The 21,381-nt window shown below is 42.6% G+C and overlaps 1 long non-coding RNA gene across 1 annotated transcript; it reads left to right on the plus strand.

The window, feature by feature from the left end:
* The first annotated feature begins 275 nt into the window (after window positions 1-275).
* Window positions 276-14,721, plus strand: LOC118913685 (uncharacterized). The gene is made up of 3 exons (XR_005025288.2): window positions 276-427; window positions 9,747-9,859; window positions 14,239-14,721. It is a non-coding gene; the product is annotated as an uncharacterized LOC118913685 (long non-coding RNA).
* Window positions 14,722-21,381: the final 6,660 nt, after the last annotated feature.

A 21,381-nucleotide genomic window follows, 5' to 3' on the forward strand; every position in this document is an offset into this window, starting at 1 on the left:
GCTCCCAATTCTTGGGTCCTTTGCAAGTCTTGAACATGTCAGCTTTCTTTTCCTAAGGACATTTTCTTCTCCCTTGGTAGAAATCATCACCTAACAAATTTCCTGGTTTCCATCATACCTTTCCATTCACCTCTTTTCTTTCTTGTCTTTACCTGTAGGCAATTCCCCAAACTCAACCATGGGCTTTCTTTGAATTTATATTCTCTGCATTGAAGAACTCACTGATGTTCATGCTTTGTGCTCCCAACCCCTCGCAAGAATATGTGTTTGAAGTCAGGCAGAACTGACTCTGCCATTTACCTTGGACAAGTTGTGTGATTCCTCTCAACTTCAGTTTCATCTGCAAGCATTGAATAATACAGCATAACTCACAGGATTAAAAGAAGGATGAAGTGAAAGCATTCATTAAGTGCTGGATTTAAGAAAGGTACTCAGTAGATACTAGTTTCTCTTTACTTCTAGTTTTGCATGTCACCTGGATTTCATTCAGTTTAATTAATTCACTCATTCTTCCTTGAACATCTCAACACCTGTTATGTGCCAGATACAGTGCCAAGCTTTGGGAATAGACACAGGAATAAGGCAGACCCTTCAAGAGCCTAGTTCTGTCCAGGCTTCACCATCCATCACCCCTCTCACCAGTCTTCCCCCTGCCCTGGCTAACCCATCAGCCTCTCCCTTACCATCTCTGTCCACCCTGTATAGTACTGCTCATTTTCTGTGACTTCAGTGGGGCTCTCCCTGACTGCTAACTCTTATTTATTTCTTCCCTCTAAAGCCCTAAGCCAGTGATTTTGATTGTATCTTATACTGGAGTATTCTATTACTCCAGTTATATGCACATGTAGATATATGCCTTCCCAACTAGCCTGAAAACCTCTTACCTTATGCTTTTGTTGCTGTAGTTTTTGTCCTACCATACTGCATCTATCACTGTAGATACTCTTTAAATATTATTCAGTTATGCTAAGATTGATACAGTGGTCTTATTAGGGCAAGGGATTATGGGAGTCTTTCTTTCCAAATATTTTTCATATTCTTTATAATGTGACTGTATTACTTTTATAATGAAAAAATTGCAAATAAAAACAAATAAAATACTTCTTTAATTCAATTTAATTGAAATCCAGAAATAATTGTTCTCATTAGGTAGCTAGACCTTGGCAGTGCTAGGGCTAATTTAGACCAGATTGGAAAAATTCAAAAGTGGCTATTAACATACGCCAGTTCCTCCAAATATAAATTGCTCTTTCTCAATGACAGACCAGGTTTTCTGGGGCACACCTAATTTTGTCCTACTTCTGGGTTTCCTAGAATACCCTCTGGGGTCAGGTCAGGAGCTGCTGTCAGAAATGCCTAATATTAGGACCTTGCTTATAGACTGTTAAGACGAAAAACATACATCCATATAATTTTCTAGAAGGTGCCAATAGATCTTGAAGGAATTTTGCTTTTAGTGTATCCTATAGTGGTAGTTGTGGAAAATTTAAGAAAGCCAAATTACCAGTGATAGTTGGAGATGGTTCAATGCTGTTTCCCTTTACTGCTGTCAAAATAGGGAGGCAGGATTTGCATAAGATGATGGATTTCCTTAATTTAACTGGTTAATATTTTAAAGAAATGTAAGTGGGGAGGGGAACTGAAGTTGGAGGATCTCCTACAAAATTAACTACCAGCCTGAATTCTGCAGCTGAGCCAAGCAGGCTAGGGTGACACTTCGACATGACTAGGATCTCTACAGAGCAAATATACACTTTTCCCAAGCACCGCTCCCCTCTACCACCTGCCTCTCTGAGTGACTAATTGAGTAGTGAGTTTTATTGCTTTGATCACTTATGTCACATATTTTTATCTCTTTCCCACTTAACTCTCCCTGGTCCATGAAGGGCAGTTTTGATATCTCGCCCTGTTGAAATTTGCTGGACTGGTTCAATGGATCATATATCTGGAGTACTAACCTGCCAGTGCCTCTCCCCACCTGGGTTCTGCAGAAAAGAAAAACACATTTCCACCCCATTTTTCCAATAAAGAAAGCCCAGAGCATTGAGCTGTCTCTGGATGTAGATAATAAATAGGGAAGACAGAGCAGCTTAGAGGACTAAAGTACAGGCTGTTTCTTCTCAGATGTTCTTTGCTTTAAGATCATATCGTGGAGGTGTTAAGGGGTAGGAATTGAAAACTTCTGGATCAGACAAAATGAGCACACCAAATGCTTTATTTCTCTGAAGAGGTATGATGATCACATTTAGGAAGGAAGGTGTCCCAGATGATAGATGTTCATTCTGGTCCAGCTCCCATCTCTTCTTACTCCTACAGAAGAGAAAATGTTAGCAGTGCTGCAACGTGCCACACTGTAAACACCTCTCTCCTGTTAAGTCCAATTGCAAAATGAACTATGGTTAGAATGAGATAATGTAGGGAAGTTGGATGTCCACAGACTGCAAATTCCAGCATGTTCCCCGGTGCCATCGGAGCCAAAGGGTCCAGGGAGCTGAGGGGCCTCCAAGTGGGAATCAGATTCAGGATAAACAAGGCAAGCTGCCAATGGCCTTCCCCAGCAGGGTTACATAAGCACCTTTCCACTTTTCCAAAAAGTTAGAAACTCCATTGATTAGTGTTCACCATGCCTCTGTGTGATTTATGACCCACAAGATGTCTGACAGCATTTCAGGCTGCTCTGTGAGGTTCCAAGCCAAAAACACAATGAAGAAATGTAGAAAGAACTTTCCTCACTTGCACATAAGCATTAGAAAATCCCATCCTGTCTTTAAATTCTCCTCTGCTTTGCTTAAAGCCTCCTTTAGATAAATCATGGGAGAAATTAAACTTCAAATTTGATCACTTTCTGCAAATGTCTATCTCTTGGAACTGAAATACCATGACAGCTGCCTTATTCTGTTTTTTGATGGTTTCTTCAACTCTTTTCATACTCCTGGTTGAGATATTTTTTTAGGTACTTTTGATTATGTCAGCCAACATTTATTGTACATCTGTTTCATGCCAGCACCATTATGAAACTAACAAAAATAAATGCATGAAAACAGAGTCTTTCCTTCAAAGATCTGGTAATAGATAAGTACATAGGAAAAATGGGTAGCTGTTCAACAGACTTCAAGCAACCTTCCATGGTATAGAATGTCATTGGGACCACATTTCCTAACTTCCTTGCACCTAGGTGGAGTCATGTGACTATTTCTAGCTCTAAATATGAGCAGAAGTGTTGATTTTCCAGTCCTAACCCATAACTGCCCCCATCCCACCACAACACACACACACACATGCATATATATACTTCTCCGTGCTCTCTTCCTCTACTGTCAGGGCAGAATGAAAATGAGTCCCAAGGCAACCTCCAAAACCATGTAATGAAAACAGTAAAGCTACCATTGGTATGGATCCCTGAATGACTTAATGGAGGAAAGATACTACCAACTTATTCACCTGCCCTGTAAGGTTATTACATCAACAAGAAATATATTTCTATGGTATCTGAGCCAGTGTTCATTTATCAGGTCTCTTAATTATAGCATTTAACCTATCCTAACTAATGTAGGAGAAGAAATAAATGTATTCAAATAATAAAAATTCAACATTGTGAACAGAGAAGTGGGGAAAAGTATGGATGTACACAAGGTTCAAAATTGGAACAATTTGCAGCAAAAGCCCTGGGTCAGGAGCAGCATCTTGATGTTAAAGAAGCATAAAGGGTATAAGAACATTAACATGAAGCAAAGGACTCTTTCTCCTAAGTTCAAAATTGTGTTTCCAGTGTGCTAAAGGTATTGTAAGTCAAATAAGTTGGAATAAATGGAGTGAACAAAGCTTTACAGATTTCTTCTCAGAAGTTCCCAGTTTCATATTCCACTATGTATTAGACAGAAAATGTTTAAAACCTTCCAGTGACTACCTGTTTGAATCATAAAAGCCAAAGTCCTTACTATTATTTATAAGGCCTCACAGAATCCATCTCTGCCTTTTCTCTGATGTTACCTCATCCACCCTCTATGAGAATCCAGGCACTGAATGACTTGTTTATCACCATATCCCCAGCACTTGGAAATAATTTAGAAAGCATTTCCAAGCTTACTGGATCAAGGAATTCTAATTTGAAGAGCATCTTGGAAACTAGTATTCTGTGGAACACATTTTAGAAAATGCTGGTTTAGAGGAAGTCCTAAATATTTCCCCCTGTAACTTTAAATGGATTCAGATACATCAAGGGAGAATTTGTAGTTCATCTTATCAGGCACTGGGAATAAAGAGGAATCCTTGGCTGCTGCTTGGAAGGCTTTCGGAGCAACCTGACATAAAGGTTCATAAAGTGAACTTAAAAGGGAGGGCTAGACTCTCCAGAACTTTACTGCTTCTTTTCTCAGGTGCCAAGATCTTGATGATGAGTGTTTTTGCCAGGTCAAAGAATCCCCTTTGGGTTTAGTGGCCAAGTGTCAACAGCACTTAGCTGATTTACTCTCCAGTAATTCATCAAAGATCTGACCTGCCATTTGGTCCTGAACCAATTTAGCTATTATGGGTGGCTTTGCTATGGCGAAGTAGGGTGTGTTTCGCCTTGGTGAGCCCCCAATTTCCTTTTCTACCTCTGCAGCTTCCTCCAGCACTCCAGAGCAGATAGGACTCACCTTCCACAAGTGTTATCCTGCGGCGGCGAGCAGTGTGGCATTTGCTGAGAAGTCAAGTGAGTTTCATCATCGTCATATCATCAGCGGGCACTTGCTGCCCACCTCCTCTGAGCCTCGGCATGCTGTACATTCTGCAAAGCAACCTCTGGCGAGGCTGGCATCTCACGGTCACAAAAACGAGGGAACAGAGCAGTTAATCATGTGCAACTCCCATCTGTTAATAAACAGTGCAAAGAGGGCAGAATTCATCATTTGCTTTTGGGGACACAAAGGTTAAGTGCTTTGTCCCACCTTACAAATCAAAACACTGTCAGAGCCCAGAATGGAGTAGGGAGAACTGACAGGGCTCTTTTCAGTCCTCCAGCACCTTCCATCTCCACAGAAGTATTAGTTGGTTAAAATACCTCCATGGTGGAAGCCAGAAAATGGTATTTAAAAGAAAACATAAAGCATTCAGAGAAATTGATGGATGCTTGAGGAAAAACTATGATTGAGTCCAAGAAGAAATATTCAGTCAATAGAATCAACTTTTCCACATTGAAAGGCAACTTTGATTTTCTAAATTTCACCCCATCCATACCATAAAACAAATGAGTGCCATTTAAAGAAAGGGTTTCAAAATTCTCCAGTCATATCGACTCATTTACTCCTCATTTCCAGGCCTGTTAAATAAGGCAGAATGCCATCTCATCACATCTGAAAGTAGTTTGGGCATGATCTAGAGAAAAATATTTCCTGGACATTATTCTTTATATGATTTTTGTTTCTTAAAGTGCCAAGGGGCAGAGAGAAATATAAAAGCCAGAGTGTATTAGTTGGCTGTCAGCCCCCTCCCTGGACCCTAACAAGTTTCTTGCAAGTTTCATACCGTGTGGTTTAGGGACTTTGCTAAGAAACATTGTTTGGGCCAATGGGCCTCAGGATTTCAAGCTTCTAACGTTGGGACCAATGTCTCATTTGATTCCTTCTATCTGATAAAGCTTCTTCTTTCCTAGACCACTACACTGTTTTTCCAAGGCTTGATCCTCAGGTGGATGTATTAGCTTCCCCCTGTGTCATGGGTGCTGAGCACACCATCTTGGAATCCCATTATTTAAGAGATGATAGAGTGAGCCAGTGTAGGTGAATCAGAAGAAAGTAACCTTCCTCCAAAGGCTGCTTGTTACCTTTAAGATCAAGTCGAAATCCCCAGGTATATTTGAAAGGACGTACCATCATCGGGCCTTGATTGATAAGCCCAGCTCCGTCTTTGTCACTCGCTCATGGGAACCCTGGCCTTGCTGATGCACTTGCAGTTGCCAGAGTGTTCCATGTTCCTTCTTTCCCTTCTGACTTTCACATTGCTGTTCGTAGTTGCTGGGAATTCCTCAAGGAAGTGCAAATGTCCTTTCCTCTGAGAAGCACATGCAGAGGCAGAGTTAAGGGCTTCCGCCATTATGCATCCATGGTACCTTGAAATATACTTCTTTATAACATATCTTATTCTATGGAACTCTGTGTTCACATCTTTCTCCTCCACTAAATTAAGAGCTCCTGGAGGGGACTGGGATCGGCACAGTACAGGAACTCAACAAATGTTTACTAAATGGAGCATTTTAATATTAGAAATACAATCTACAAAGTACATTTCCTAAAGATAGTTGACTGGAAATCTTATTTTCCTGCATAATCTTACCCTTGGGTCTTAGGTGTACATACTTAGATGTAGATCTTTCAGTTGTGAATTTGAGAATCTGCTCATGATTCTTTGGAATGAAATGGACATAGTCTTATAAATTTAATTGAGAAGAAAACTTAGTTAAAATTCCTATGGAACAGTATTTCCAATTACTTTAAATTTGCATACAGGATATAATATTTGTGAAAATTGTGCACCACATTAGTGAAATTCCATTTTGTTTCTGCCCTTGAATGAGAGGTCCTGGGCAAGAAATTCACCAAGAAAAGAATGGTGAAGTAAGCTGATGGTACTACATATGATTTTTTTTTAAGCTGCAACTTTGGAGGAAAGAACGTTCCTAGACATGTTACTGAATGATTTATAATCCTCTCGCTTAAAGTCTAGCAGATGGTTCTCTGAAGTCCTGTAAGGCAGTTTGTCTGTAGCTATAGTTACATGGTTAAGAGTCAGAAACATCTTAGTGAATTATTATTGAATTGTAGGGCTTCTTCTAAGATGCAGAAAGGCTTCCCCATCCAGAAGTGTTGGCCAGAGGATGTGTGCTTCTGAGGCAGCCAGTCCCTGTGGCTCATTTCCTGGCAAGTATTTTCCCAGCTGCCTGAGGGTCCCCTTCCCAGGCAGCTCTTGTCTCAAGGAACAAATCACATAAATAGCCTTGGTCCCATTTGATGGATGAGGCTTGATGGCACAAAGCTGATCCCCCTGAATGTAAGTTCTGTGAGGAGATAGATTTTGTTGGTTTTGTTCACAGATGTATCCCAGGCCCTGAAGTAGTGTCACACACAGTAGCCATAAATTAACTTTGTTGAATGAATGAATGAATGAGTGAATGAATAAAAGATCCTGATAGTCTGACCTCTTCACCTCACCTAGGGTGCTTCTGTGCAACCACTGTGCTCCTGTGAGTCGGGAGGGACAGGATTGCCGAACTTCTGGGCCTGAGTTCTAAAGAGTATGGGTGTGCTCTTCCATCCCCACCCAGGGCTCAGTGTGGTCCTTGCCCAGATTCCATTTCAAGTTTCATTCATCTTGATGGTATCTATTTGCTCTTTTTTAGCCCCCCTGAGGGAATTATTTGCCTCTCAATGGCTGGAGATGGCTGCTATTTGCTTTGCCTGCCCATCAAACTTCCATATGACACAATCCATGCCTCTGTTTTGGGGTGCAATGACAAGTCCTGGTCAGAGTCCCATCTCTTGTAAGCAAACAGCCATCCTTGTTCGGAAGCCCTGAGCTATAAGTTTTGAGAGAAATTACGAGGCCACTGCTGCCCTGGCACTGAAGCAAATGAGGTCATCAGAGAGAATTATGGATGCATCTATAATTGGACATTTGAGCCATATCTTAAATGCGTTCGTATATTTTTCTGGTTCAGGCCTCCTTGCTTGAGATGTAAAACCCAAAGCCCCAGAAGACTCAGCTTCTCTCTTTCAGTGCTTTTCATACAACATCCTTTAGAGATTACCAAGGGTCATTTTAATCAAAGTGAAAGACATCTCTTATTATGATGGCTTTGCTGACAAATAATTAAGATGAATTACTAGCATATACTTGTCCCAGCTGCCTCATTGGTGTCCATTTGGAGTATGCATACGAAGCACATAGTCCATGCCTCAGCTCTTTAAAAGCAATTTATAACCTAACTCACCATCCTAACTACCTGAGAAGATTTTAATCCTAAACCTGTCACCACCCATTATTTTCACAGGGTCCTGACAGTTCTACATTAAAACAGTTTATAAGTAAAAGTTAACAAGGCCTAGAGAGGGTGATTTATGTTTCAGTGCGTGAAACAGTCAACATTCTTTTCCCGGCCAAAGATAGCCCAGAGCTCTTTGTGGACTGAAAGAAGAAAATTATCTGGGGAAAGATGAACGGCTTGTGCCTTTGGGCAGGTGGCTGATGTGTGATCCTGGGCTGAGGCCCAGGCTTCCAGCAAAGCTTAGGAATGTGAGAACCGAAGTGCAGCATCCCTGCCTTCCCACATTCCCACCCAGCATCACCACTGGGGGCTGGGGCTACTTCTCAGGTATTGGGCGCTTGAAGGAAGTGTAAGCCTTTGTCTTTAGAAACTATTGATGACTCAGAAAGTATTCTTGATCCATCAAAGCCAATAGTGAAGCATCACAAAACTATCTTGCTTGCCACAAGCAAATACACATGGTTGAGTCAGAGAAGGTAGGAGAGGTATTTATGAAGTCAATACCCCATACCCCCAAAAAAACCCTCCACACTTCAGGCAAGGTAGAACAACCAACTGATGCTTTCTTCAGCCCTGACCTTCCCCATTGTACTCATTAACACAGCTTCTGAGAAGCTCTCCTTCCTATGAAAGGATGCCTCGCTCCCCACTCCGTTGCATTAGTTTTCTGGGGCTGCCATAACAAAATACCACAGATTGGGTGGTTGACACAGCAGAAATTAGTTTCTCACAGTGCTAGACTGGAAGTCTGAAATCAAGATGTCTGCAGGTTTGGCTTCTCCTGAGGCCTCCCTCCTTGGCTTGCAGATGGCTACCTTCCTGCTGTGTGTTTGGATCGCCTTCCCTCTGTGCAGGTCACCCCTGTAGTCTCTCTGGGTCTTAACTGCCTCGTTTTATAAGGACACCAGTCAGATTAGATTAGGACAGTAGCAGACTCAGGTGAATGTAACCCCTTCTTTAAAGGCCCTATCTCCAAATAAAGTCACAATCTGAGGTATCAAGGTTTAGGGCTCCAACATGTGAATTTGGAGGGTGGCACAGTTCAACCCATAACACCAGTCACCCGCCAAAGCACTTCAGCAGAAAGTATCTTCAGAGGTAGTAAGTTTATCGAAGTTTCTCTAACTCTTTGATATAGCCAGTATAATCCCATTTTGAGGAATAAAGGACAACCCATCTCACAAAAGGAAATAGAAATGTCATCATAGGGGAGCTATCAAAGCACTTCTAAATGGCGCAGCAAAATAAACTCCTCCCCAAGACATTAATTGCATTTCGTCCCTTTAATGCATCATTGATCAAATTCTCTCTTTTTCTTTTTTTTCTTTTTAAAGAAGAAGGCAGCCTGTCCTTTCTCCTTTTATTCAAGTGTATCATTAAAGCCACATCCTCTTTGCCACAACCGCATTCCTTTTTTGGTGCTCAACTTTCTAAATGTGAACAGAAACTAATTTAGAGTCCTTCTTCTAAAGCTGGTATGGTAGGTATTTCTCCCTCCATTATTTCAAGTTATAATAAGCGGGTGTGATTGGAGCTACTCCCAAGATAAGCAGGCCATAATATTTTCACTGTCACCATGATCACAGACTAAGATAAGAGGCAAACGTGCTATTTTTACTCCCTGTTTTTCACTCCTGGTGTTAAACACAAGGAGAATGAGTGCAAAACAAACTGGCTCAGCCCGGGCAGCAGAATACAACGCGCCCAACCTCTTTTCTTTTTTCAGGCTGGCCCTGATGTTCCGCAAGGATGACACAGATACTATTGAGGTGCTTTGGCGCTGCGGAGATGCCTCCTAATTGTGTTTGCAGCTCAGAGCAGAAAGCATGCCCATTCGAGGTACTTGTTGTATCATTTTTAAATCAAGGCCATCTTTTTCTCAGTGGTAAACGTGAAATGTTTTTAAAGGCCAGACTTAGCATAAAAAAAAAAATCTATTGGTTGCTATGGATACCACTTACCACACAGGACTGTGCTCTGTGTTCAACTGTGTGATTTTTCTCTATTCAAAGGTTCAGCATTGTCAAAAAACAAATTACTTTTTCTGTTGTTTATCGCGAAGTTCATTACAGAGAAGGCAATAAATAAGATATTCACGTACGGAAGGGAGAGACGTGGGGAGTCAGTTGGGCACTCTGTCTTCAAATTCAGGATTTTACAATAATGATAGCCAAATTGGCTATTGTTAGGAAATAAAACGTATTTTGATCTTTTTCCTGTGTATGTGAATATAAAGGAAAGCAGGTACTTGGAAGTCTGCTCCCAACAAAATTACATGGTAATAAGGCTTTTCCCACCTACACAGCACTTAGTCAGGAAGCTCTGAAAGAGTGAGCTTCAGCTCTGGTAGGCTTGCAACTTGGTCTGAGGCTTGTGGCTTTCCTCTTCAGGAGAGAGGACGTGGGTTTAGGACCTGTACTGGCTGAATTATTCATGCCATCTTTCCACCCCATATCTTCAGGGTTGAAACCTGTTAGGCTGCTGTTATTAAGTGCACAGGTCCACCTGCGCGCACGCAGCCAGACACACCCGCGCCGCCGGCCTCAGCGCCCTGCTCTTTAGCCTGAATATTTGCAGCTGGCAACTCCTTCCCAGCCCCACCCTTTCTCCCGTCCCACCTCCACTCCTCAAGGGAAAGGGGAAAAAACACCCACAAAGAACTGACACAAGCACGGAGAGGGAGTTTCTCACATTACTGGAGGGTATGCAAAGATAATTTGGTGTCAGCAAGTTCCCATTGGCTGAAGCCTGGAGTATTTTGCAGTAACTCCCAATTAATCAAGGAATGCCCTGAACGCTGACTTTTTACTTAAGATGCTCTCCTGTCACCTCTCCAGTACTTTTTAGATGCCTTGATTTGGGCTATTTGCATGACAATGAGGAAAAGGGGCAACCTTAATGAAAGTATCTGGTTCTGAATGTGCTTGTTGGTATTGGATGCGTATAATAATAGCCTGAGGGAGTTTGAATTCTCCTTCGGGTTCACGGGAAAGCAGTACATTGATGCTCGCTAATATGCAAATTACAACTGGTCACCAAATTTTTGCTTATAGCTGGTGGAGTTATCGAGGCTGCAGAGCAATAGTCAAATTGCTGCCCGGGCATAACCTACTTGCAAGATACACTGGCAATTAATTTACATATTGCAAACATAAAAAGAAGGCAAAATAAAAAGGAGAATGTGCAGAGAACGCATAAGTGGTATTGATAATCTCCTCGCTGCCCACTCTCCTTTGTGGGAAACTTGCCGAGTCCTACCTGGAGTTTGAGCCTCCCACCAAAGGAACTGAGAACAGAGAGCCCCAAGGGTCAGGAGTTTTACTCGCAGGAAATCAGAAGAGGCGTCTGTGAAAGACTGCTCAGTGAGGGCAGGGTTTAACTCTGTTTCATTTACAATGTTTCCTCATGCCTAGAACATTGCCTGGCACATAGTAGATGCACAAGAAATCTTTGAAATTCAATGAACAGCAGTGATGGTTATAAGAGGTAGCTAGATCAGTCACACCTTTCTTGCGAGCAGTGAACACCAACTCTGGTTAGCTTAAGCAGAGACAGTCCTTACAGCAATGCCATAGGGAAAGGTGGAAACCAGACAGGAACTAGGGCAGTTCCAGGAGTCTAAGAGGCAGAAATCAATGGAGGGTCCCTTCAGAAGGCTGCCCCTGGGGTGGAGTGGCTCCAACCATTTTCAGTCTTTTTGCCATTCAAATTTCTAGGGAGAGGGTCCTTTACCTTAGCTTGGATTATACATTCATCTTTTGGTGAGAGCATGGCTGGAACACATGGGGCCTGGCTAGAGACTCTAAATTCCAGTCTCCCTTGCAGCCAAGTATGGCCAGATGACCATGTCCACACAATGGAATGGAGTGAAGTGATATGTAGTCATTTACAGGGTCACAGGGCTGGCACTCCTTGCTCCCTTTCCTTCCTGCTGGGTGGAATTGGCACAAACTGGGGCACCTTGGAAACCACTCACTGAGGATGGCAGATCCACCCTCCTAGTCTATATCCCCAGTGACTGTATGAAGCTTGTCTACTGGCTCTGGATTGTTATATGAGAGAGAAAAAATTTCTATTTGTTTGAGACATTACAATTTGGAGTCTCTTTGTTATGGCTACTAACCTTTCACTTAAAAATATTGAAAGAGGGAAGAGAAACATCACCCCCTCCAAAGCAATCTGTGGGGTCACTTTCATCAGAAGAAAGAGAAACGGACACTTGGAAGCACAAATGACAAATGCCCACTACAGCAGTTGCTTCTATTGCCCATATGATCATCACACACGAGCTACATTTAGCCCAAGTAGTCACAGCTCCTGCTTACGGACTAGGCTGCCTGGTTAGACATTCCTAACCAGCAGGTGCCCCTCTTTTTTTGCCCCTCAAACACACAACTTGACCCACATGTGCAGCTTTCCACTTACTGCAATACCAGCCATAGAATTCCTCATTAAAGGGAATGATGAGTTAAATCTCACCCACCATAAAATGAAAAGAAATGAAGTTTTGCGTCTGCCATCTTGTTTCTGTAGCTACCAGCACTTGGGGTACAGACTAATCTCTAATGAGCACAAGCCCAGCCTCAATAAGCTCTAAGAACCCCTTAAGGAAGGAGAAGCTGTCACCAGGAAAATAAACAACACGTTAGCCTGGAGAGGGAATGGCCAACAGAGGCACAGACTCGTAATTTGTATTTTCATTTTGTGATTTCTTTTCAATCAGTTAGTACTTATTTATTGCTTACTATGTGCCATCACTGCTTTCTTTTTGAGTAGAAAGATGTATTATTTTCAACATGGGTTATTGTTGCTAGTGTTTAATGAAAAAAAACATTATTGGATTTTTTCCTATTAAAATACACACACACACACTCATGCATTTTAACTCTTGCTTCACTGTTAAGGGTAACTTTCCACTTACATGCTGGAAGTTTAAAAGGAAAATTGGATTTATTTAAAATAATTCCATTCTTTAGTAAACTTATTGTGAAATGTGCTTATTCCATTGGCAAGACCTTTATTTTTTCTCTTTCTTCAATTTACTTTTATCCCATTTCTGGGTCAATAGCTCTGCCAATATTCTGGCATTACACAGATTTGAGAACTTTTGTCATTAACTGCACAGGTTGTTTAACCAGTTCAGAGTTTTTGTCTTCAAATGAGAGAGTTGAAGTCAGCAAGCTTCCGTTCACTTCTCTCTCTCTGTCTGCAAATCCTTAGACACCGTCTTTCCTGCTTTGCCCAAGAACCTGGTTCTGATTAGCCCAGCTCTGATCATCAGTGTCTGTACACAGACTCTTCTGGACTGCCACCCAAGTCAAACCCTTAGTTTTCTCCTTGGCCTTTGGTCCACTGGCCCCTGGGGGTGCTAGCTTGCCCCCTGCCTGCCCAGAAGAAAAAGAGAAATCGCTCCAATGATTCAGCATTCAGGCAGAGGTACAATTCTGATCAGAGGTGAAGAGGCGGCCCTTTTGGGCAGGGAAAACCTTTGAGCAAACTTTCCTTATATATAGATGGCTGGAACCTCGACTAGGGAAGAGGTTTAAACAAAAGAAATTGTGTTTTTTTGTGCCTTAATAACAGAATGGGAATATGGCGGGGAAGGGAGTCTGGAGCCAGAAAAGGAGTCAGGCACAAAGTTGAGATCAGAACTTCCTGCAGTAACGGAAGTGCTCCATTTCTCTGCTGCCCGACACAAGTGGCTATTGAACACTTTTAATTTTATGTAAGTTTAATTAATTTAAATGTGAATAGCCACACATGTGGCTGGAAACTACCCTATTGGGCAGCCTAGGTCAAGAGGGAGAAGCCTCTGCAAACTCAAGTTGAAGACTTAGGGCATAAAAGGCAGTGAGAGATTGTGATGCGGATGGCCGAAGGCCACTGGTTTTCTGTCCTGTGTCATCATGACAGTCTGCTAGGCAGACATAAGAAGGGAAGAAGAGGTCCTTGGATTTCTGGGGCAATGGAAGAAGGTACAGCAGATGAGAGGTGAGCAGGGAGACTCAGGCCAGACATGTCTCCCCCCATCCAGTACCCTGGCTTTGCCTCATTTCTCCAGGTCCCTAACACCTGTGAAGTGGCGTGGCTGACCCACATGACCCGTGGCTGCCCTTGGCTGGGAAGGGAGACCAGCACGCTCAGTAGACCACGGTGCTCAAGCAGCAGAGACTGGATAGGGAGAGCAGAAGTGGAGTTTTATCTGCTTTTACCCACAGCCTTAGGACCCTGCTCTCAGCCAACCCAGTGCTACCTGGGCACAAGAAACTGTGGAAAGATGCAGCATGGCAGAGGAAGGACTGCTTCACTCTGCCAGCTGTTCCTCCAGCCCATGTCCTGAACGGCCACCAGAGGTGAGATTCTGTGGGTCCTCTTTCACCCTTGCCAGTCATCATCAAAGCCCATCCTAATGTGAACCCTCACATGCATAAACTCCCACTGGTTCAGAAGACACAGAGCATTAAAGAGGCGGCCCTAGGAGGTGGGGAGGGTTGTAAGAAAAATGATTTACCTGCGAGTACAGATGGAGAAACATCTCCACCTTTTCCTGACTTTCTGTGGTGTCAGCATCACTCCAGGCCGAGCGCAGTAGATGCAGCTGGAAGTTGATGGACCCAGCGATGGCAATAAGCAGATTATTTATACTCACAGTGGTGGCAATGACAAGAATGATAACCTCTGCCCTCAGGGTGGGTGGGAAGATGGAGGAGAGAGAATTTTCTTATTTAACGCCTTCTTGTACAGTTTGAACTGGAATAAAATTTTCAAGATGAATCTGGCCGTGTTTATACTGATGCTGGTATTGAGGAGAGAGAGCAGGGCACAGGGTACCTTATTCCTGAAGGAGCTTCGAGTAAGAATAGGCAATTGGGGGTCCAAGAGGGCATTTCTTGTGGGGTGTGTGTCTAACAAAGGGAGGTAACATGCCACTGTTTTTCTAATGAAATGTGGATCTCAGTGTGCGGAGGGACTGGCTGACACAGTCTGGTTCTGAGCTCTGCACTGAGAATGTTGGCGCCTCGTTTAGGGACATTCTCTGGACAAGATCCCTCACAGCCACCACATCGACTGGAAGAGGTACACGAGGAGAATCTGAGGTCTTGACAGAAGGGTGCTTTGAGGCTTAGTATCCAAAAGGATGTGAATCAGATGAAGCCAATTCACACAGAGGCTGGGGAAAGTCAGAAGAGGGCCTGGGAGGGGCCCCGAATGTTGATTTACAGGCTGATGTGGCAAAGCGAGGTGTGTGTAGCGATATTGGGCTTGCATCTTGTTAATGAAGTCTGTAGGGCTAGAGGTCCCCAGAATGCAGTTCCACGGCTAAACTTTAGAGATTGTTGTGGGGAGAAAGGGCCCGCTAAAGCCTATTTTGGGGGCAGAACTAGTGACCCCCTGAGTGGAGGGAGCTGGAAGTCACCCTAGCGGCGGCTGGGAGGCCTTCCCTTCAAAAGCTGGTAAGCTTTGCTATCATCCCAGAAGGTCCTCTCCTCAAGGACTTCTCGCTTCGTTTCTCCTCCTCCTTGTCTTGCATGACATCCTCAATACTTGCACAGTAGGGCAGAGCAGAATCACGTAGCACTCACAGGACAAACCTGAACCTACAGTGATCACCTGGCTGATAAATTGGAGGCAAATTGGTGTGTGGCATTGCTGATGAGGGACCGCGGGTGTGGGAGTTGCACAGAGCAGTGTGAACCTCCAACCACTCCCAGTGGCTGGACAACCAAGACATATTCCACCTTAGCAGGAGGCCCGGGCTATCTCCAAGACAAAGGCCTCTGTTCCTCCTCCCATCTGTGGGGAAATATCTTCGCTGGCTTTCAGTTCTCAAGATACTGGCCCCAAAGTGCTTACACAGCTTCAGCGCCTCCAGAAACCCACTGCTGGCAAGCAGAGAGCTCGACTCTCTCGGGCTGCCAATTCAGGCCCTTTCCCCAACACTACACCTACTTAATTATTTTAATTGAAAAAAATAGGAAACTAATGATTACAGTTCTGTCAGCCAATACATAATGGACCCCCAGAGCTAAAGAAACTGGGGCCCCTGTAAAGGCCCGCTGCTTCAGAATGGCCCTCACACTTGGCCTGGAGCAGGCAGGTCCCACTCCTGTGGGGAGGGCTGGTTAACATAGTGTCAATTCATTATTTCTGTCTTTTGTGGAAAACCCACCCCTTAACTCTGCCTGAGTCAAAAGGGTTCTGGAGTGCCTATGATTTCTTGCTTAAGAAAAAGAATAGCTTTTTTGGCATAATTCTGAGAGCAAGCAACATGACTCTCCACCACATCCTGGAAAATTCCAAGATACACAATGCATAACATGAATAGAGCTCCCAGCACGCAAGCCATGATAAGGAGGTGTGTGGCATTCCGCAGCCAGTCTCCTGCCTGTGAAGCTGCATAAAAGCCCAGTTACCGTTGCATAGCAGCTGTATTTTTCTTGTCTACAAGTTCCAGTTGTATGTAAGTGGCATGCAACAAGGAAACACCATGTCTGCCAATAATGGAAATTGCTTGAGATTTCTGAGGAACTGATGAATGAGAGGGGGTTGCAGAGAGAGCTTGGGAAGCTCCTGCCTTGACTTGAGAGTTTGGAGAGAGGTGTATTGATCTTAGTAGTCCGAAAGAGTGGTGAGGGAAAAGTTGGTGTATGTGGGGCAGAGGGATGGTTGGGGTGGGGGTGTGTGGAGTTTGAGGGTCTCATGGAGGCCAGAATTTCAACAAGGAGAGAAAGGGGATAGAATTCATGCCTAATCAGGTAGCAGGAGCCCCTGCTCAGGTTCCCCCAATATCTGGCCAGTTGCCGCCACATCCTGAGTTCTTCCACTCAGAGGGCCTTAGCAGGACCAGAGCACAGACACAAAAGTTAAGAAGTTATTGCCTCTGGATCAAAGTGTCCCAGATAAGAAGCCTCCCCATTGCAGTTCTCATACCTACTAGATCTCATGTTTGTGCGAGAGAAACACAGAGTGTGGAGCCTTATGAGTACCTATGGGGTGGGTATGGGTGGGCGTCATTATGTCCAGCTTTGCAGATGAAGAAATTAGGGCTTAAAAGGTTTAAATGCCCACATCCTTGCAGCTAGCTCAGACTCTGCAGAAGCAGGATTCAAGCTGGGCCTTCGGAGTCATTCTTACCCACTTCATGACCTGCTCTGCTCTTCCAGGTGTGCTGGTTTCTGACCGTCACCTGCCCTTTTGGCCCCAACCTGGCTCTGCCCTTTTCTGTGTCCATCTGGCTCTGAACAGCCGCCTGCCTCAGCTCCACTGTCCACACATGCCCCCATTTCTGTCTATGAGACTTGGCTTAGAGACTTGGCTGGTGATGGCTGTTTTCCCAGGTTTCCAAACTCCTGTCACTGTATCTACCTTCTTTCTGACCCCAGCTTCAGCCCGCTCCAGGTCTGATAGTCTCTGAATTTTGCTCTGTCTAGATTTCATCGGTCATGTTTGCTAGAGGACTGTCCATGAAGCTGGGTCATGTTTGGTGGGAACTGGGCCAGGTGGCAGGTTGTTAGCCGAGACTGCTTCACTGAGATGCTGGACCAGATGGGAGAAGCGACGTCAGAGCCAGGAAATGGAGCCGAAGGTGCATCAGGTTCCAGCACTGGGGGCAGGAGGCATTGAACCTGAGCAAAAGCCAGCATGTGAAAGCCAATGGGAGATGCCAGGCAAAGGTGGATAAAATGGGGACAGCCCTGGGGTTACCTCTATGAGCACTGGGCATCTATCTACCCACACGGTGTTCCTTAAAAGCAAGGCAAACATGTTTTACTAGTGTTTTAACCATATTATCTTGGGTGAGATAATGCTGAGGCCAAATGCAGATCAAGGAAGAGAAGCTAGAAAGAGTTTTATAGTTTGTTTTCCTCACAGTTTCCTAGGAAGAACACAGGGCACCATGCAGAACCACACGGGGAAGCACCAGGGTCCATCAAGGCAGAGAGAGTAAGTGGAACTGTGTGAAGGAATGTGAAAGTCAGGGTAAGCAGATTTAGGATTGACTATTTTGAATAATTTCACCAGGCTCCGGGGTTTAGCGGCTGTCCCTGGTTGTCTGGTAATTAGGACCTGGCCCTCTGGCAGTTAGGACAAGTGGACAGTGGCCTGGAGTGTGAGAGTTCCATGAAGGAGGTGGTAGGGGGTGTGGAATTAATTGGCTGCTCAAGAAGGGAAACTGATCCACCTCTAGTCAAGGCCTCAAAAACTGAGTCAAGACAGCATTTAGACAAACATATTATAATTGGGTTGGGATAGACCCCTAGAGTTTTCTTTAAACATGTACTTATAAAAGTAGTATATGGAGGTTGAGAATTCAACAATACACTGCAAACTGATTGTACAAGTGACTCCCCAACATCACAGGGAGTTCAATTTAATAGATAAATTATGTAAATAAATTTAATAGATAAACATCTATTTTTCAGAACTTTTGCTATGCCTGTAGGAAATGTGTATCCATGAACACACACATACATCTACGTACACATATACACATTGTCTTGTAGTTTATACTAAAGATAAAAATAGGATCAATACTGTGGCATAAATTTCTTTTAAGTGCAATAGTAAAACATGAACCTTATTCTGTGTCAATATATACAGCGACATCATTCTTTTCTAACATCTGCATAGTGATCCATAGTGTAGTTCAACCATAATATAGTAAGGATCACTCTACTATTAATTAATATTTATGTTGCTATCATATTTTTTTCTTATTTCATTGGCTCAGTAAATATGGTACACACTTGCATGACTTTTCTGGTGAAAAAAATTCTCATAAGTGAAATTTCTGGATCAAAATTATATGCATTTTTAAATTTAATTAGGAACTATTGAATTTCTCTCTGAAAGTATTATACCAGTTTTTATTCCCAGAACAGTTTATGGTTAGACATTAGATATTATTGATCTTTGTTTCTGCAATCTAATTGGTGAGTAATGTGTCTCTTTGTTTTGGTTTATATGTATCTGATCACTGGGAAGGTTTGTGGGTCTTCTTAAATATTTATTGCTGTTTGAAATATCCTCAAATGTAAATGAATTCTTCAGGTCTTTTCCCAATTTAACTTTTTTTTTGTATTTTAAGAATATTAACTTTTTAAGTGTAGATTTTTATTAGCCTATCATTTGCTTTTAATTTTGTTTATAGTATTTTTTTCTGTATAAAATCATTTTACTTTTATACAGTAAGATCTGTCCCTGTTTTCTTTTTTTCTTTTTTTATTAATTATTTTTATTTTTATTTTTTATTAAGGTATGATTGATATACACTCTTATGAAGGTTTCACATGAAAAAATAATGTAGTTACTACATTTATCCATATTATCAAGTCCCCACCCATACCCCAATGCAGTCACTGTCCATCAGTGTAGTAAGATGCCACAGATCCACTATGTGCCTTCTCTGTGCTATGCTGTTCTCCCTGTGATCCCCCACACCATGTGTACTAAACATAATACTCCTCAATCCCCTTCTCCCTCCCTCCCCACCTGCCCTCCCACACCTCTCCCCTTTGGTAACCACTAGTTCATTCTTGGAGTCTCTGAGTCTGCTGCTATTTTGTTCCTTCAATTTTGCTTCATTGTTATACTTCACAAATGAGGAAAATCATTTGGCATTTGTCTTTCTCCACCTGGCTTATTTCACTGAGCATAATGTCCTCCAGCTCCATCCATGTTGTTGCAAATGGTAGGATTTGTTTCTTTCTTATGGCTGAATAGTATTCCATTGTATATATGTACCACCTCTTCTTTATCCACTCATCTACTGGTCTATGGATCTGTTCTTGTGCCAGTACCAAATTGTCTTGATTACTGTGGTTTTGTAGTAGAGCTTGAAGTTGGGGAATGTAGTGCCCTCAGCTTTATTCTTCCTTCTCAGAATTGCTTTGGCTATTCGAAGTCTTTTGTGGTTCCATATGAATTTTAGAATGATTTTTCTCTAGTTCATTGAAGAATGCTGTTGGTATTTTGATAGGGATTGCATTGAATCTGTAGATTGCTTTAGGCAGGATGGCTGTTTTGACAACATTAGTTCTTCCTATTCATGAGCATGGGATGAGTTTCCATTTATTGGTATCTTCATTAATTTCTCTTAACAGTAGTTTTCAGGGTATAGGTCTTTTACTTCCATGGTTAGGTTTATTCCCAGGTATTTTATTCTTTTGGATGCAACTGTGAATGGAATTGTTTTCCTGATTTCTCTCTCTGCTAGTTCATTGTTAGTGTAAAGGAATGCCAAAGATTTCTGTGTATTAATTTTGTATCCTGCAACTTTGCTGAATTCAGATATTAGATCTAGTAGTTTTGGAGTGGATTCTTCAGGGTTTTTTATGTACAATATCATGTCATCTGCAAACAGGGACAATTTAACTTCTTCCTTGCCAATCTGGATGCCTTTTATTTCTTTGTGTTGTCTGATTGCCATGGCTAGGACCTTCAGTACTATGTTGAATAGAAGTGGGGAAAGTGGGCATCCTTGTCTTGTTCCTGATCTCAGAGGAAAAGCTTTCAGCTTCTCGCTGCTCAGTATGATGTTGGCTGTGGGTTTGTCATATATGGCCTTTATTATGTTGAGGTACTTGTCTTCTATACCTATTTTGTTAAGAGTTTTTATCATGAATGGATGTTGAATTTTGTCAAATGCTTTTTCAGCATTTATGGAGATGATCATGTGGTTTTTGTCCTTCTTTTTGTGGATGTGGTGGATGATGTTGATAGATTTTCGAATGTTGTAACATCCTTGCATCCCTGGAATAAATCCTACTTGATCATGATGGATGATCTTTTTGATGTATTTTGAATTCAGTTTGCTAATATTTTATTGAGTATTTTTGCATCTATGTTCATCAGGGATATTGACCTGTAATATTCTTTTTTTGTGGTGTCTTTGCCTGGTTTTGGTATTAGAGTGATTCTGGCCTCATAGAATGAGTTTTGTCCCTGTTTTCTTTTATGGTCTCTGGATTTCCTGTCTTGCTTAGGAAGGCTTTCTCACGGGGCATAGACTTTAAAAGGGGAATAAGCCAGGCTGGACAATATTCCTAGCACTGACATTATCCTGATGAGGAGCTGTTTCTGCTTTCCCTTAAGTCTTCTGTTTGCCAGGGGGCTGGGTAGGGATGCCAAAAAAGCACAGATCACTGATCAAGTAGTTCTTAACTTTTCAAGTGCAACATACATCTTTGAGATTCTGGTAAAAGCAATACACCCCACACATGAAATTTTGACTATGATTTCAGAGGTTTTATAGATTCCTGCGGTCTATCATAGAGCCCTGTTTATTCTGCTTCAGATTAAGAACCCTTGTCTACTGCGTTTATAAATATCTGATCTAGTAAATGTTTCAAATGACTTCT

Source organism: Manis pentadactyla, chromosome 1 (genome assembly GCF_030020395.1).
Source record: "Manis pentadactyla isolate mManPen7 chromosome 1, mManPen7.hap1, whole genome shotgun sequence".
NCBI lineage: Eukaryota > Metazoa > Chordata > Mammalia > Pholidota > Manidae > Manis > Manis pentadactyla.